At 35.0% G+C, this 17,106-nt stretch overlaps 1 long non-coding RNA gene across 1 annotated transcript; it reads right to left on the bottom strand.

Moving 5' to 3' along the window:
• Positions 1 to 10,954: 10,954 nt before the first annotated feature.
• LOC150097062 (uncharacterized) lies at positions 10,955 to 12,553 on the bottom strand. Its single transcript, XR_016549786.1, has 3 exons — positions 12,516 to 12,553; positions 11,271 to 11,413; positions 10,955 to 11,118 (listed from the first exon to the last, which is right to left on the bottom strand). It is a non-coding gene; the product is annotated as an uncharacterized LOC150097062 (long non-coding RNA).
• Between the last annotated feature and the right edge of the window lie 4,553 nt (positions 12,554 to 17,106).

Raw genomic sequence — 17,106 nt, forward strand, 5'->3', positions numbered from 1 at the left:
TTTCGAGTGAAAAAATACATATAAAAATAATAAATAAATAAATAACCGTTGTTCCATTTCCTTTTCTTTCTTTCTTTCTTTCTTTTTTTTTTTCGATTTCATTAAAATAATATTTCTGTTTAGTTTTTATCATTTCATGAAAAAGAAATTCATTTATTCTAAAATATCCATATATAGCTATCAACGGGAAAATGTTCCTTGCCAGAGGCCACGGATATGCGATATTACTTTTCCAAAGCCTCTCCCGTTTTTATTTCGTGTACTCTTCTTATTAGCAACACTAAAAAATACTAATAAACTATATTGCAACAGAAGGTGACCGGTGCAAAATAAAAAATGTGCAGTAAACATAGGAAACAGTCACAATGGACACACACACACACACGGAGAATCAGGTTCGAATTTAATTCACGATATTGGCAAGTGGGTGGTAGAGTGGCGATTCTCAATTATCGAGGTCAGACAACCAATGACAGGTTTTTTCCGACCTTTTTCAGCCTACTGACAGCCTTGTGATATCACTAATATGTAATTATTAAGCATTATTAACATGCATTCATAATTACATATTAATTACCAGTAAGATAGAAAAAAATCTGCACGTCTTGTTTTTTGTAAATTTTCTTTTTAAAAATAAAATTGAATAAATTTAAACGATTTTCTATTTATTATTTTTTTGTTTGTTATTTATAATTACATTTTTAATGGGAATAAATGAGAATAATAATAATAAACAAAAATAATTCACAAACATTATAAATAATATTTAATTTGAATTGCTTTTAATTATTAATAATAAAATAAAATATTTATTGTTGCTGTTGTTGTAAATTGACACTCTTATTTTATTTTTTTTTATCATACATCCGTATAATAAGAATAGGAGAGATGGGGGGGGGGGAAGGTGGTAAATAAAAATAATCAAATTGGAATATCCAATTGGACTTATCTATTCTTAGGCCCCCCCCCCCGGTGATTCTTTGTCTTCTTCATGAAATTTATTAACAGCTATTTCTGCTCAAAATGATGTGGTCGACATCCTCTTGATAGAAAACCCTTCGAAGAGTGTGGGGATGACAGCTTCGGCATTCCGCTCTTCCCAGATCGGTGTTCGACTCTGTCCCAAAGATGACATCTCGTATCAACAATGCTAAGCGAATGACAACCTTGGTCGTCGTGTATCTTAACGTCAATCCCGTTTACTTAATACAGATTTTTAAAACGGACGCAATATGCGTGCGAACAGGTGGTCTCGATACGACCGCATCCGTTGGCCAGCGGATTCTCCCTCTGTTTCTTTCGACATGCAAAGCATCGAACGCTCCAGATTCGATAATCGCCCATCGGAACTCTCCCTCGAGGGACAGTTCACTGGGATGCCTACCCACACACGGCCGGCGTAACACAACTTCTTGCCGCCTTCGGCTGGGAACAATTCCACCATCCCCCATCAGTCCTGACCTCGCGCCAAGCGACTTTCATCTGTTCAAACATCTGAAATCTTTCCTTGGTGTCCAGCGGTTTCGAGAAGACGACGAGGTCAAAGAAGCAGTCAATACGTGGTTTGAGTCACAGGCGCAACCTTCTACGACGAAAATACACAACTCTTGGCGCCCCGTTATGATAAATGGCCGAACTGACGGAAATTATGTTGAAAAGTAGTGAAAGATGTTTACTTTAATTTCCAACAAAGTTTTTTTGTGAGTCTATTTTTGTTTCTCCGACAGCCCATCGGAACTTACTTTCTGGACGTCCCCCGTGTATATATATATATATTATAAACATTATTTTTAATCAGTGAGGAAATCCAATGACCTTTTTAGTTATCTCGCATTAGCTACGCCTTTTGGAATGGTCAGCTATTATTTGATTAGCTTTTCGCATGTATTGAAGATGCCTTTGATACTTAGGCGAAAATTATACTAATCAATTAATATTTTACGTGAGTTTATTCTGGTATTAGAATTTAAACTTAATTACAAGAAACTAGAAACTGAATAAGATATTAATAAGGTCATTTTAATCAAACTCATCGTTTTCATCCTTAACTTTACATAACGGAGAAGTGAAATAAGCCACATGAAGAGGAACTCAGAATAATAACGCATCATCTGGAATCGGCAATTTGGGAGAACAGCTTTCTTCTAGCTTTATTTATTGCAGCATTTCTAAAATGGCCTTTGCCAAGTAAAAGTCCTCTAATGTGACGACTTGTCTTTCGTTTATTTCGCAAATAAAATTGGCCATGCCTAACAGCATTGTTATGTATGCTTCTGTGGTTTCATGAAGTGCGGTCGTTGCTCTGCTTTGGTATCGCAGGTTTGGATTTTCTCTGCTTCCAATTTCCCTGACAAGACGTTGAAAAGGTGCTCCTCGTATACAGAGCTCAACATTTTGTTCCCTGTTTAAGGGTTGCTCTTGTCTCCCACGCCGGACATTATTTTCTTTTGATTTAGTTCTTTTACCAAGAGGCATCTTTTCCACCAGTTCTATCTGCAGATTAGAGAAACTTATTAAGCATAAGAAATTGATTAAATTTAAAAGGAATTAGCGTTTTTATCGTTAATAAGTATTTTTACCTACGGAAAACAAGTAAAGCTGTGAAGTATCTTCACGACTACGCTACCTAATAAAGACTTCTGATCGATGGCCTTAATGCCATATATGCAACCACATACTTTCTTTCAGATGTGGGTAGGAGGACCCTTCCCATAATGCATAGCCATATACTCATCTGAAAGGAAACGTGTGGAGCATTATGGAATACTAAGGGGGTTGATGTGAAGTTAACAGCCTCGATATGCAAATAGCCAGTCGTGAAGATACCTTTGTCCAAAGGCTGTAAGCAACGGAACACTACATTCTAATTATTTGATTGCTTAAGCCTTAAGGAATCAGTCTACGAAAATTCGAAATTTAAGCTTTAACAAGCTAATTATTTTTATTTTTTTTTATTTAAATAACAGTAAGGAAAACGATTTTTTTTATTAACATACACTTTTTACTAATAATATTTGCATTATGGGCAATTTTATCTTACTTTCTAGTTCAAAAAATAAAAATAAGCAATACTCGTAAAAATACCTGACTAGATTCGTTCAACTAGAGGCTCAAACATAGCAACCTTTGAACACAAGCACAAAATGTAGAGAGTAAGTGACAATTGAAGGTGGCAGTTGTGTTACCAGCACGGTAACAATGCCAACGTTTTTTTTAATTATTTCATAATTCTAAACAGTTAGTGTGAGGTATGATTGTCGATTGGACAATTATATCTCACATGTTTTCTGTATATTGTTATTTGTATTTACATTTCAATAGTGTTTTTATATATTATGTATTTAGTAGAGATATTTTACACGCAATTAAGTAATAATGATAGTGATTCCCCATCGATATCAGAATTTGTTAGTACACAGCGTATGATGATCATCCTGTTTTCTACCCACTGCAGGATGAAGGCCTCTCGCATTATGGGAGGGGTGGGTCTAATTCTTCCACGGTGACCTAGTCCGTCTTGGGAGAGTGTATTGATACTTAGATGAATGAATGAAGATGGAAAAACAATCACAAACATCCATGCCTAACTGAGATTCAAACCCTCAGCCTCTTGGCTGGAGAGCGGATACACTATTAAAAACATTTTAGTTACATTTTTTATCACGACAAAAATTCAGTTCTCAGGTTGCTGTGTTCGTTTATGATGGACTTGTTTGTTCGTTCTGGTGGCCTTTCTGCTGTCTTCGAAGTTGAGCTTTTATTCTGAGCTTATCTGAGGACCGTTAATAATAATAATAATAATAATAATAATTGACAGAGACCTAAAATCATTCAAGTCTACTTAAAATCAACTGTTGTAACTCATATTCTTTAATTAATTTTGAATTTATTTGTGACACTTTTCCTGTTATATACTTTTACTGTTAATTAATTGATTAATTGCAATAAATGAGATAAATATATCACGAATGCGTATTTTAATGTAATAAAAGTTTATAAATCTCTAATTATAACAGTTCATTTACTTCATGTTTTATTCCCTCCACACACACACTACTTTGTAGGCCTACTACTGAGAGAAATATATCGTTTAGCAACACATGGATTTAAATTAAATTTAAATTTAAATAATGAGTACAAAAAATAACACGATGTGTAAAAATAAAAATCAAAGACCAATAAAGACGATATTGGAATTTTCGGAAATGAAAAAAAAAAAAAAAATCTAAAAGATTCCTAATAATTAAAAAATATCCCAGTCAAATCGAATATTAACAGGAGTACTTCTCATGCTCTGTACCACGACACCAGTGGATATCAAAATTATTTAAAATGTGGATTTTAAAGAAGAAAGAAAGAGTTAACGGCCTCGTATGGAGGTGGACGTTTTTCAGGAACATCGTCCCCGCGAATACACACGGACTTACAGCCATGAATACTTACGACAATATGTGGAGGAGATAAGGTCCTCGCCACTTGTTGTAACACCCGTAGTTAACCATGAGTCATATCATGGTAGTCAATATCCTGGATAGGAGACAGCACCTCAATGGGGGGGGGGGAGTGTGGGGGGGTACTTTATGGAGCTTGTTGTCTTCTTCATTTTCAAAAGTGGTTACCATTAATAAGACCATTGGTAAAATCTAAAATATTTTCTTAAATATTTTATAAATATTTATAAAATATTTATAAAATTAACTTTTAATACACTTTCTTGGCAACTCGTTTAGCACAGTATATGTAAGTTTCGGTTCACTACCATCTTGGTATTATTTAGGTCTACCTACTCGCTGATGAGACCTCCAAAAAGGTCGAAACTGGTCTTGGTAGTGACCTTCTTTCATAATGTAGAACAGTAATACATCTTCTAGGAGCTGTTGTTTTACATTATGGGTAAATACCAAGAATAGTGACCGGTGCTTGCTCCACCTTTGCAACGAGTTGCCCTGGGATTGCACTACCCGGAGTTGGCTTACGCTTGGATTCGCCGAACTTTATATTGTTTCTATATTCGGCATGAAACTCTTAGATCAGATTTCTATCTTTGAGTTTCTTATTCGGCTTTGAAATAATGTGGGATTTAATATTCCCTTCATTTAAATAATTCTTACGTCGCCGAATTGAAGCCTCTTGGCTCTTTATTTATTTTTAATAACTTTTAATTATAATCATCATGACGTTTCTATACATGTATTATTGAATCATAAATTTGACTGTAATTATGCAAATGATAATTTTCTTTTGTTTTTCTTTTAGGATGATGTGTGAATTTTCTATTACGACTTTTCTTCTGCGGATGTCTTTATGAAGTCTCAGTTGCCCTTTCAACTATTTCATGTATTTCCTTATCTGTTACTTCACAACTTTCTCGTTATTATCAAAATAAATAAATAGATTAAAAACATGTGTACGCAAGATGTCTTCTTTTTTTTTGCGAAAAAAAAACAAACTTACAAGTAATTTTTATAATATCACCTAAACAACATTCAGAAAACATTTCATGCAAATTTAACTTCCAAAAATGACTAGACCACTGGAGATAAAAATAAATATAAATATATATACATGCGGACATTAACATTATTACGTCACATCTCCATACAGCCCGAACTTGGAACAAAAAAAGTTTTACACATGCGCAGAAAAATACTTAAAGAAGTACTGGTTTTTCATTTAATCTTGAGATTTTACGAAGAAAATAATCAATTATGTTTAACTCTCTCAGACTTTTTTGAAAATGTTATTATAATAACAATTGAACTTTAATTGCATAAGTAAATAAAATAAAAAGTTTGAATTATTTTTATTAATTTTTTTAAATTTTATAATAAGTTGAAACACCTTCTCTTTTAAAAGTTATTTCTAATATGTATTGACGTGAGATTATTACACATAATGGGCGAGCATATAGCTCACAAACACTCCAAAGTTTTCTTCTATTACAAGACAAAGGGGAATATGAAAAGCAATTTTGCTTCACCCATCTAGCCAGAAATGTTAATGTTAAATGCACATTATGAAGCTTCTTAACGAAGGAAGCATCCATCGATTGCATCTTTTGCTATTAAAGCTTTATGTTATAATGGACACTTTTTTATTTATTGCTGCAAAAAACTTCTAGCTTTCAGGTAGCATATATTTTGCCAGGACCATTTCACATTTTTCACATTTCATATGCTTTTTCAGAAATGGTTTTTAATTCTCCAAAATAAACGTTTTGAATCCTGTGTATGGCGAATAATCTCTACAAGGTATTTTCAAATGATGGTGATAACTTAGTTTCATAAAGATGAAGGAGGTTTCCTATCAGAAAGCTGAATATTTCATACCCAAGTCTGATCCAGAACTGCATTTAATCGACATAATGCACTGGTCTCATAGACAGTGCTAACAGCAATAACAAACACTCTTCGATTATGGCTACAAATTATTTACTAAAATATTACTGTATTAACACCAAAATGAATCATCGCTGCCTTGAAATATATTATGATAACAATGATGGGATCTCTTATTGACTATATTAATTACAAATTCATTTGTAGGTTTGGATTAAAGTAAAGCTATCAGTCGAACCCACCATGCACTGTTTTTTGTCATTCAGATTACGCTGATTACTGATTACTTGCCCCTCCTCCTCCTTCAAAGTAATAATAATGCATTGTTTGTTTTCTTGAGGAAGAATTTCGAGCAGCAATGCGCCTCCCTATTGCGTACAAAACGTGTTTTATGGGGTTGAAATCTGGGAAACGTGCTGGCTACTCGATTCGATGAACAACCTCGGTCTCCAGAAGTATCTCCGCTGTTCGTGTACGATGTGGTGTGGCAGTGTCATCCATAAAAATGAATTCTTCGCTTACAGTATCATGGAACAATCGAACCTGAGATTGAAGAACTTCGTTCCAATATCGTTCACCAATCACGGTCCCTTTTTCCAGCACTTGTAGTTCGGTTCGTCCATTAAGTATAATGCCTCCCCGCACCATGATCCCAGCGCTGCCGCATCTACCCCTTTCAAGAACATTCTCGCGATGGTAAGCAGTACCATTTTTACCCCAGATCAAGTGTCGTTCTAGAATCGGAGGAAAAACTAAAACGACTCATCTGTAAAGAGTACATTAGCTCATTGGTGTCTTGTCCAATTTTTATAGATACACCACCGAAAACGTGCTCTACGATGGATATAGGACTACAGGCCTTTGGGCATAATAGGCCTACTTGTCGCAGACAGTTTCCACAGTTTGTCGAGATATCCGCGTACCTGTGCTTTAATGGAGCCGACACTTGCAAGTTGATCTGCCTTGATGTTTGCTGTTATAACCAAAATTCTGTCTTCATGCTCCGTGGTAGAGCGAAGGCGACTTCTTAGCAAACGTCTGAAAAACATTCCATTGGTTTGAAATATTTTACTCCATTTATATAGTTTCTTATGGCGTTTTATTTTGACATAAGAAACTATATAAATACCTGAACGCATGCAAGTTCATCTACACAAAGAAAGAGGGATGGAAGCGTGCCTCCAGAGCAAGCTGAAAACGTCCGATTCAACAACAGCATATTTTAAACTTAATAATGTTGATAAATGTTAACACATTCTCGATATATCACACCAGAATTCAGTTATCCTTGTCGACCGGATCAAACAGCTCGCTAGCTGATAGCAGTTCTTAGTCACTGATTTGAAAAAAAAAAATAATAAATAAAATGAAGACCGTATAGTGCGCTCTGTTAGTTCATTAAAATGCCACATTCCCTAAAATATCTCCTAAAATAAACGTTTCAGAACCTTAACGGAGACATTCTAATTAAAATATCCTATTTTATTTCGATTTCACATAAATAAATCACGTGATACATAAACTTCTAGATTCGATTTCACTACCAAACGAAAATTATCTTTTGTTGTAACACTTTTCTATCAGGAAATTAAGCCATAAATTATCAAATCAGAAATGTTTTTCTAATATCAGAATTATACAAAACGTTCTGTGCAGGTTATCTTGGCAAAATGCCAAGAAGCAAAAAACCCACCACGTGGAACTCAGCAAAGGTTTTAATTAGAACTATGACTGATGGAACTTCGCTGTTTATTTGAAGTTCGGAGATATGTTCGAGACCCCGCTACTCTGAACTAGTTTTATTATCTACTTCAACCAGATTTGATAAATGCAATGCTGTCAACAAATATTACTTAATTTTCTTTAATTATCCAAGATTACAATAAAAGTCTTGGGTAAGTTTTATTGTTAGTGATTACATCTTAAATACTTATAGATCGTTCGTAGGGATCGCCATAAATCAAATTTCTACGATGAACAGGGAAAATAAGAAGTGAAACTTAGCTGAACTGCATTTAAGTGTTCATGTATTCACATAGCGGACAAGTAAAAAAAAAAAAAAACAGAACAACACCCTATAATTCCAAACAGCCAACATACATTGTGAATGATTATGATTCTGGACTAAAGCTGAAGCCATTCAAGCAATCACGTATTGCAAATTTGCAATACGTGATTGTTTGAATAGACAGTATATGTATTCATTAGCATCGATGGCTTTCTCGTCAGTTTTCTTTTGTGTTTAAAAGTCTCATGTGGACTTCTTTGTGACAGATGACACATCGATGCATATTATTAGAACAAAGCAATCTGCTTATTATTTTTCGTCTCCAATCACAAGTGGAGGGTGTTGTGTAAACACTACAATATAAATAAAAACAAAACAAATATATTGCTATACTTTTCTCAACGTTGGAAGTAACTAAACTTGAAGTATTGACTTAGGACATCTTTTCCATTGTACTTACCATTCGCTGTATCAACCATGTCCTACTAATTAAAAGGCCAAAATACTTTACCCAAGCAAACAAAATCGATTTTATATCATGAATGTCACAAAATGCCCACTAAATTAGATTTCTTATACTAGCTACCCTCCCCCGGCCGTATGGCAGATGGGAACCAGAAGAAGAAGAATACTAGACAAATTTGTAATACGCCCTCTGTCCAAAACGAAACCGAACTTTTGAAAGAAAATAAAACACAGGCCAATTATAATTATTCAAATCATTTTTTCAATCAATGTACTCTCCCACAGCTTCGATGGAACGTTTGGCAGTCAATTAATTCGCTAAATGAGTTTTTATATCGATTTTTGGGATACTGTTGAGGGTCGTGGTTACTGCCGCTTGAACGTTTTCAATGGTGTCGTATCGCTTTGTTTTCGTCGGTAAATGAAGTCGGGGAAAGAAAAAGAATTCACGGGGTGTTAAATCACGTGAATACTGCGAGTGATCTAACACCCAAACTCTCAGTCAAAATGTTGTGCACAGCTGATTTTGGAATCCCCAATTCGTTTTCAATCAATCTCACGGGCGATTTCGGGTTTTCTTTGATGAAATCCCGCACTTTTTGGATGTTAACTTCGCTCAGGCCAGTTTTTGGACGGCCCGGCTTTTCGTCATCCTCAAGCATCTCACAACCACTTTGAAATCGCTTAAACCACTCGTAAACTTGAGTACGGAATAAGCATTCATCACCGTATGTTTTTTTGAAGCATTTGATGCGTTTCGGTAAACCTTTTACCAAGTTTTACACAAAAGTCAATCGCAGCTCTCAGTTTGAAACTTATTTTCCGGCCGTTCGTCAAAACACACCGTCACTCTTGACACTATAACTCGGCTTCTAATGAAACAAATGTCATAAACAATTGACACAACACTAAGAAAGGTTGCCGCTTTCGACAACAAAAAGATACAATAGGTGGCGCCACTAGTTTCTTCTATTTTCGAAAAGTTCGGTTTCTTTTTGGACAGAGGGTGTAGATGTAGTACATGCACATTTTTATATAAATACACAGGGAGGATGCTCTTATCTCTGGATGAACTAAGCAAAAATCATTAAGTGCTTTGTTGAATTTAACGTTGCAGATTAACAGAAGGTAAAAAACTACAATTAAACAGATATTTACGTGGCTAAAGAAGCAAAAAAATACCACACGATACACCAAGACTTCAAATGGACTAGTTTTCTAGATCCGGCCGTTTCTTCAAGAGCGGTCAGTCTTCCCCTTTAGTATATTACACGTAACGAGTCTTCATGATCAAGGGGCTGGACTTCGTATAAGTTTCATTAATGTTATCATAAGGATTTAATCCTACATGCGCCTGCAATTACGTATTTAATGTGTGCGTGTTTCCAAAGGAGAGCTCTGCTGACCTCCACATGAGACCGGAATTGAGTTAACCCTTACGAAAAGGCTTCTCGTGTACCCGACACGATTCTAACTCAGTTCTTCATGTGGGTGAGTATGTTTTAGGCTGCACGTGTTTAGGTTTTTCTTGCTGAGTCATTCCTATGGCATATAATATTCAAGGCTTTAGCTTGTCACTGAAGTAGCGTGCAAATTCAAACTCTTTTGCTTTTGTTTTTCTTATGGGAACCATGTAAGTAATTCTGCTCATATGTATGTCGAAACTGGGAAAAAGTTTGGTAAAAGAACACATTTTACAACCTCGTTATTTATTCCTGGAATAAATCTGCTGAAGATATTCGCAACATGTTGAAAATATTTAAAATTAAAAATATTAAAATCAACTCATCCGCAATCATTTGTATCCACTTAATAATTATCTATTATTTATTAGAAAGATGTTCAAAAGTTCGCCATTCTAGTTTAGTTAGTATTTTAGCACTGAATTAAACATTTTTCCATTTAATACATAATTGATTTGAACGTCATGTGTGCCATATTCTTACATCGCCTTATGTAACACTCATTTGAATATTTTTTTGGTCCTAGTTAAAAAACATCGAAAAATTGTAGTATAATACCAGGGATGGGGATGATCACGTGTTATATAGTATATAGAACACAAATCTAGAGACTAATCGACTGATATTTTTCAAGAATGTCATAAAATGAAAGCTCAAAGGATAAAAACATTACACTCGTGTATAATGAAGTCTCTTTATTCAAGAACAAAGGCAGGGGGGAAGGAGCAAGTTGCAAGCAGACATAATAAGACATCGAAGGCCGGAGTAAAGGGATAAACCTTCAGGGTAGGACAAAGACGTCCTTCGGGAGAGATAAAGGAGTAAGTCATTTCCAAATTTCATCCTAGAAAAGAAACGAAAAATCCATAAGTATAAATAAATAAAATCTGCTTAAACTAATATTTCAGATAATCTAATAAAGACAAATTAAAATTTAGATGAATAGTATCATAAGAAATCACGTTTTTCATCATAAAATATCATTTAAATACGTACTACTTATAGTAATAGCCAGCGTAGGGATAATGGCCGCTATAAGCACCATAATGATCCACAGAGGGATAGCCATAATTGTATCCATAGCTGTAGGGATAAACAGCTAAGGTGGCCACCACAAGGGCGAGGAGGAGGAGAGCAATCTAAAACAAGAATAAAATAAAAAAGTGTTAAAGAAATGCATACAATTACAGCGCAATTTTCATTAAATATTAGTCAGTGTAAGCCTAACTTATGAAGATATTCATGTGTAATTATTGTTTTTTAAAATAGAATTATTTCCTAGAATAGTTCATAATTTTACTAAATAATTGCTTATTAAAGCAAAATGAACAAAACTTTATTCTTATCAAAGCCATCCCGAGGAATGTGGTTTTATTATTCTTATAAAAACTGTTTTTTTTTAGTTGTCACGCTTAAGCATTTTGAGTTTCTTTCTTGAGGTCAAGGTTTGCTTTGAAATTTCAATGACCAAACGACAATTGAAGAATTCGTATAAGTGGTGCCCTAGCGGAGATATTAGTATCGTTTGAAATAATATTTAAATAATATACTGGAAATAAAAGCGTCAGAGTTAGAGTACATTATATGATTATAATTTAATATAATATTATTATTAATTGTCACGCTTACGTATTTTAGGTTCAGTTTGTTCAAGTTATTTCTTCATAACGAGAAATAGTAATTTGTTGTACTCAACTTGTTAAAGTTATAATTTGCTATTAAATTTTAGTGATAAAAAGATAATGTCGCTTCAAATTTCGGGCGCAGGGGACATTAATATAGTTTTAAAGTAATATTTAAAATAACGAACTGCAAGTAAAAGCATCAGATTTACAGCAATGTACAAATATGGTGTGACTTTAGTTTGACTGAATGAAAATTAATATTTCAAATGCAAAAAGAATATTTGTCTTTTACACTTTACGGATAACTCACCTGTATCGATTAATTTGAAAGATGGTAATGAAATAATGTTAAGCAATGGGTTGGTCTCGAAGGGAAATTGGAATTAACATCGTAATTAAAAATGGCAATTTTTTTTTTCATTTTTTAACTAAGAAACATTATATTCATTATTCGCCTCGTAGAATTTAAGCCTACATTTCAATTAATTAAATTAAACTTTTCTATTTGTGACCAAAATTAAATGAAGTCGGATCTAGAAGCAAAGAAAACTGTCTTACAATAAGTATACACTAGCGGCCCTAAAAAATACAAAGAAGATAATAACGTATAACTTACGTAGAAATGCATGATGAGGAGTTGCTAGGTCTTCCAACTGAAGATTAACAGTGTCTTCCTCCAGTTCTGGATCCGTTTTATACTTTTTGGTGCGAAGCAGATCTCTTCTGTCTAATGGGGACATAATTCATTATCAAGGTCAAGGGCATCTGCATCGTCCATAACTTCCTTGATGACGAATATCTCCAAGTGAAGATTACCATAACTGCTCCACCCCAAAACGGCTTTTTTCTTTTCGACATTTGCCGGGATTCGAGGTTAGTAGAAGGTGAAATCTTGAAATCTAATCTTTTCTAGGTTTGCCACGTGGCGAACGAGAATGGGTTGCTGATTGTTTTACTTTCTTCTGTTTAAGAGATAACCACACCCTCGAGTGATGCATCATTTTTTTCATCCTGTTCACACGACCAGGTGGTCAGTACAAGGATTTTAATAACGCATCGTATGGTGGGCGATATTCTGAATACAACAGCAATTAACTATATGCAGGATTTAGTAGATCAACGGTAGGAGATATTCATTTTTATGTTGAATCTCTTCTTTTTCAATCCATCTATCCCTTAGGAAAGGTAGAATCTTCTCATCATGTTAAGGAAAGTCTAAAATGTTCCCTAATATTCTTTATTTTGAGCACTCGTGAGGATGCAGCCTTCGGTTACTTTTTAGGGTTTGAAAATTTTGCAAGTAAAGAAGATTAAAATTTAAAGAAAGAATTCTTTGATGTCAGAGTACAAAGCAGTTTGTAATTTGTGCATTATAAAGTTTGTGCTTGTGTTTGCAATGATTTTGGTATGTTCGTAATATATCCGTGTACCACTGACCATTTGTAACCCTCGACTGGTGTGCAGTGCCTTTCTAGGGATAAAGCATACGTGCAAAAAAAAAAATTAATTAATTAATTAATTAAAAAATAATAATCTGCACGCCATCCTTGGAAATTTTATCATTTAATACAGACACTGACTAGCTTATAATACGAGAAAGCTACACTCAGTACATAAACAATAAGTTCATTCGATCACGCAGATAGCAGGAGGATTTTTTCCATTGCAAACAGGAATATCGGTCCGTCATCGCGTATCTACAGACGTAAAATACTTTTAGGGGGATGCAGCCCAGGAATGGCAAGCCAGCTGCGTTAAATTGCCTAAAGCATTAAATAGGGGACCAACCCGGCTAAGGACGGATGAAAATTTGGATAGACAGAGAGTCTATCCAAAGTGACATCATTCCATCATGCAACAATTCAAAATAAAGTCTTTTCGGACTTATTATAGACACAGGCATGCCTTAGCTTTACCATCATTTTTCAGCTAAGATGGCTGAAAATCATATCTAATATAAGTTATAATGATTTAAACCAAAACGCAGATAACTGGACACATTTCAGTGAAAATCCTAAACACCATCTTTCGTCAAACCCATCCAACTAGAATGGAGTTATCTTTGTCTAATTATCAAATATTACCATCTGAAAACAGTCTAAATGAAATTAGAATTGAGACTCATTTCATTTAATTTTGCAGAAAAAATAATAAAAATCCATCTCGTAGCACTTAGGAGGGCGAAGGACGTTAGCAGCACTGTGTTTACCACGGCGTCATATTGATACGCGCGCAAGCAGAAGCACGTTATAGTGAGATGCGAGCTATTAGCATAATACGGCACTGTCCGTGGCGCAGTTCCACTGTTGTTTCTATGCAGTTTGCGCCAGTAGAGTGAGTGTTCGTAGTGCTTATCGTGTTTACTCCGTTTCTTTAAATATTTGGACATTGCAATTAAAGTTATAGTTTTTATTTTAGAACATTATTGGGGTTATGATAATGGATTTCATTTTTAATTTGAATTATACCGAACTGCATACTTTTATCGATAATAAACAGTGTTTTTTCATGTTTAATTTTTTTTTTAATTTTTACCATCATTTTGATATTTTATCCAAACACGTATACACTGTAATTACAGTGCGTATGTATATTTCGAAAGTTGGAGCACCCCTACGATTTCAAGCCACGAACAGCCACTGCCTAAAGGTATAAGAAAAAAATAAATATAGAGTGCAGATATTTTCTAAACATAAAATAGTCTGCCACGATGTCTTTAAGCGCTTTACGCTTAGCTGGTTATAGTAGAGCTGATTATGTACTCTTCTTTCTATATTAAATTTTGTATATCGTTAAATGCTATATTCAGTAGTTGATATTTGGTATTTAATAAATTCGAGGCACAACGTGTGGCTTACTATTAAAATTCTCATAAAATTACCACTTTGCATACTTGTGAACAGGATAAAAAATAATGGCATCACTAAAGGGTGCGGTTTACTTCTTAAACACAAAGAAAAACAAGCAGCAACCCCCGTTCTCTCTCAACAGGTGGTAACCTCGAATTTTCAAATTTCGAAATAAAAAAGAAGTTTTTGGGTGGGGCACTTATAGTAATTAAAGAATTCTTTGCTTTCATTCTCGATCAAGGAAGTTATGGACATTTCGGATGTCCCTGACCTTGTTATTGAAATGGACAGAGGAGTTTCGCTTCAACTGAAAGTATATAATGGTTCCAGGACTGGAGGATGACACTGTTAATCTTCAATTGCAAGACTAGCAACTTATCACCATGCAGTTCTACGTAAGTATGAGTTTATTATCTTCTTTTGCAGTATTTTATGATTGTTGGTGTGTACGCAGTGCGGTCCATAAATTTTAGGATTAAAATTATAAAAAAATCAAAAACACACGAGAGAAAGATAAAGTATTTGTTATTCGAAATACAACCCATACGGACTCTGGTGTGGTCGTACAATTTTCGGAGATCCGCAGAAAATACCTCTTGTTTAATCATCTTTAATTTATCGGTTACAGCTTCTTGATGGCTTGAAAATTAATAAATTGGTGTCGGTTCATCTTCGTTTTCAACTTGGGTAACAGAAATATGTACATCTGGTGAGTAAGGGATAATAAGAAGGCATTTTTGTGTCAAAAAGTGGCGCGCATTTGCAGCTTGGTGAGCGGGCGCGTTAAAGTGCAAAAGAGAAAAGTCTCGAGATCGGAACAGTCAGGCATTGAATGCTTTTTCTTAAAACCCATTGAATGCGTTTTAGGAAACGATCCATAACTTCTCTGTAAAATTCCGCATTCACTGTTCTCTCCTTCGGTGCAAATTCTTTGTGCCTTAGGAGTCGAAAACATTGTTTTGATGCGTGACTTTTAGGATCCGAATTTCTTCGGTCTTGGAGGTGTCTCACCAACCCCATTCAGAACTATTTTGCTTTGCTTCGGCATCGTAGGGGGATTCACCTACCATCATCTCCCTTACGGGCGATGATAGCTGGATTCTGTCAAAAAAACTTTCGTCTGCATCTGCCATCGCGATAATGTCCCTTGACTTCGTCTTCTTTTTGTTCAGCTGTCAAGGTACTTTGGGACAAAACGCGCGCCCAACTTCCTCTTCCCGAAATCTTCATTGACGACGGTCTTGGGAATGTTTGAAGCTTCTGCTATCATCCGTGATGTGATTCGACGATCGCTCTTCATAAACTCAGCGACAGTTTTCCTGAGTTCGAGTCGATGTGGGTGGGTCACTTCTCTCGTCATATTCTACCAACTGACGTCTTCCCTATCTGAAGACGTCAGTTGGTTCAGAGCCTCATTTCTTTTGTACGAAAATTCTAGAGTTTCTGCAGCAGAAAGAACTGCCTTAAAACAAAACGTAATTTTCCGTTCACTTTTCATATCCATGATAGAAAGAAAAAGACAGTGCATTACACATCACAACTCGCATACTACTGAACATGAACTAACTTCACTCTCCGGGGGTGTACACAGCGAGTATTAATTAGCGCGTGTGCCGATTAATCGCTCCAGAACTGTACGTGCAATAAATCGAATCGCAAACGTATGAACCTCACCGTGAATTCACTGTTACTACTTACTGTAAGCGTAGATGCGCTTTTAATCTCAGGGTTTGTGAAATTTTCTGCTTTATGATATACAGGTTATTTCATAAAGCAGAATAATAATTGTTTACGAAGATATTCATAATTTAAGATTAATTTGATAGAATCTTTAAGGAAGGTTGTGCTTTTAAGTGTAATCATTTTTAACTTTTTGTTTGTTTGTTTATTTGTTTTAGATCGCTCTCCTCCTCCTCGCCCTTGTAGTGGCAACCCTTGCAGTGTATCCGTACAATTATGGGTACAACTACGGCAATCCCTCATTGGGTTATTACGGCAATCCCGCTGTGGGTCATTACGGCTCGTATTACGGTGGGCCCTACGCTGATAGCTTCTACTATAAGTAGTATGTATTTAGATTAGTTTTTAAAATATGATTCATTTACATTTGAATTTGTCTTCATAACATCATCTGAAATATACTTTAAAATTGATTTTATTTTTTCGTTCTTATGATTTTTTTTTTATTTTCTTTAGGATGAAATGACCCTTTAGGACCCTTACTGAAATCTTACAGAAGCCTTCGATGTCTTATTAGGTTTAATTCCAAATTCTCCTCCCCCTTGTTTTGTTTTTGAATAAACAGATTTCATCATATGTTGGTCGTAGTGTGTTAATTCTTCAGTTTTCAATCTTTTG

The sequence above is a fragment of the Typopeltis vanoorti genome, chromosome 18, assembly GCF_054136105.1.
Source record: "Typopeltis vanoorti isolate ZY-2024b chromosome 18, IOZ_Tvanoo_1.0, whole genome shotgun sequence".
In the NCBI taxonomy this organism is placed as follows: domain Eukaryota; kingdom Metazoa; phylum Arthropoda; class Arachnida; order Uropygi; family Thelyphonidae; genus Typopeltis; species Typopeltis vanoorti.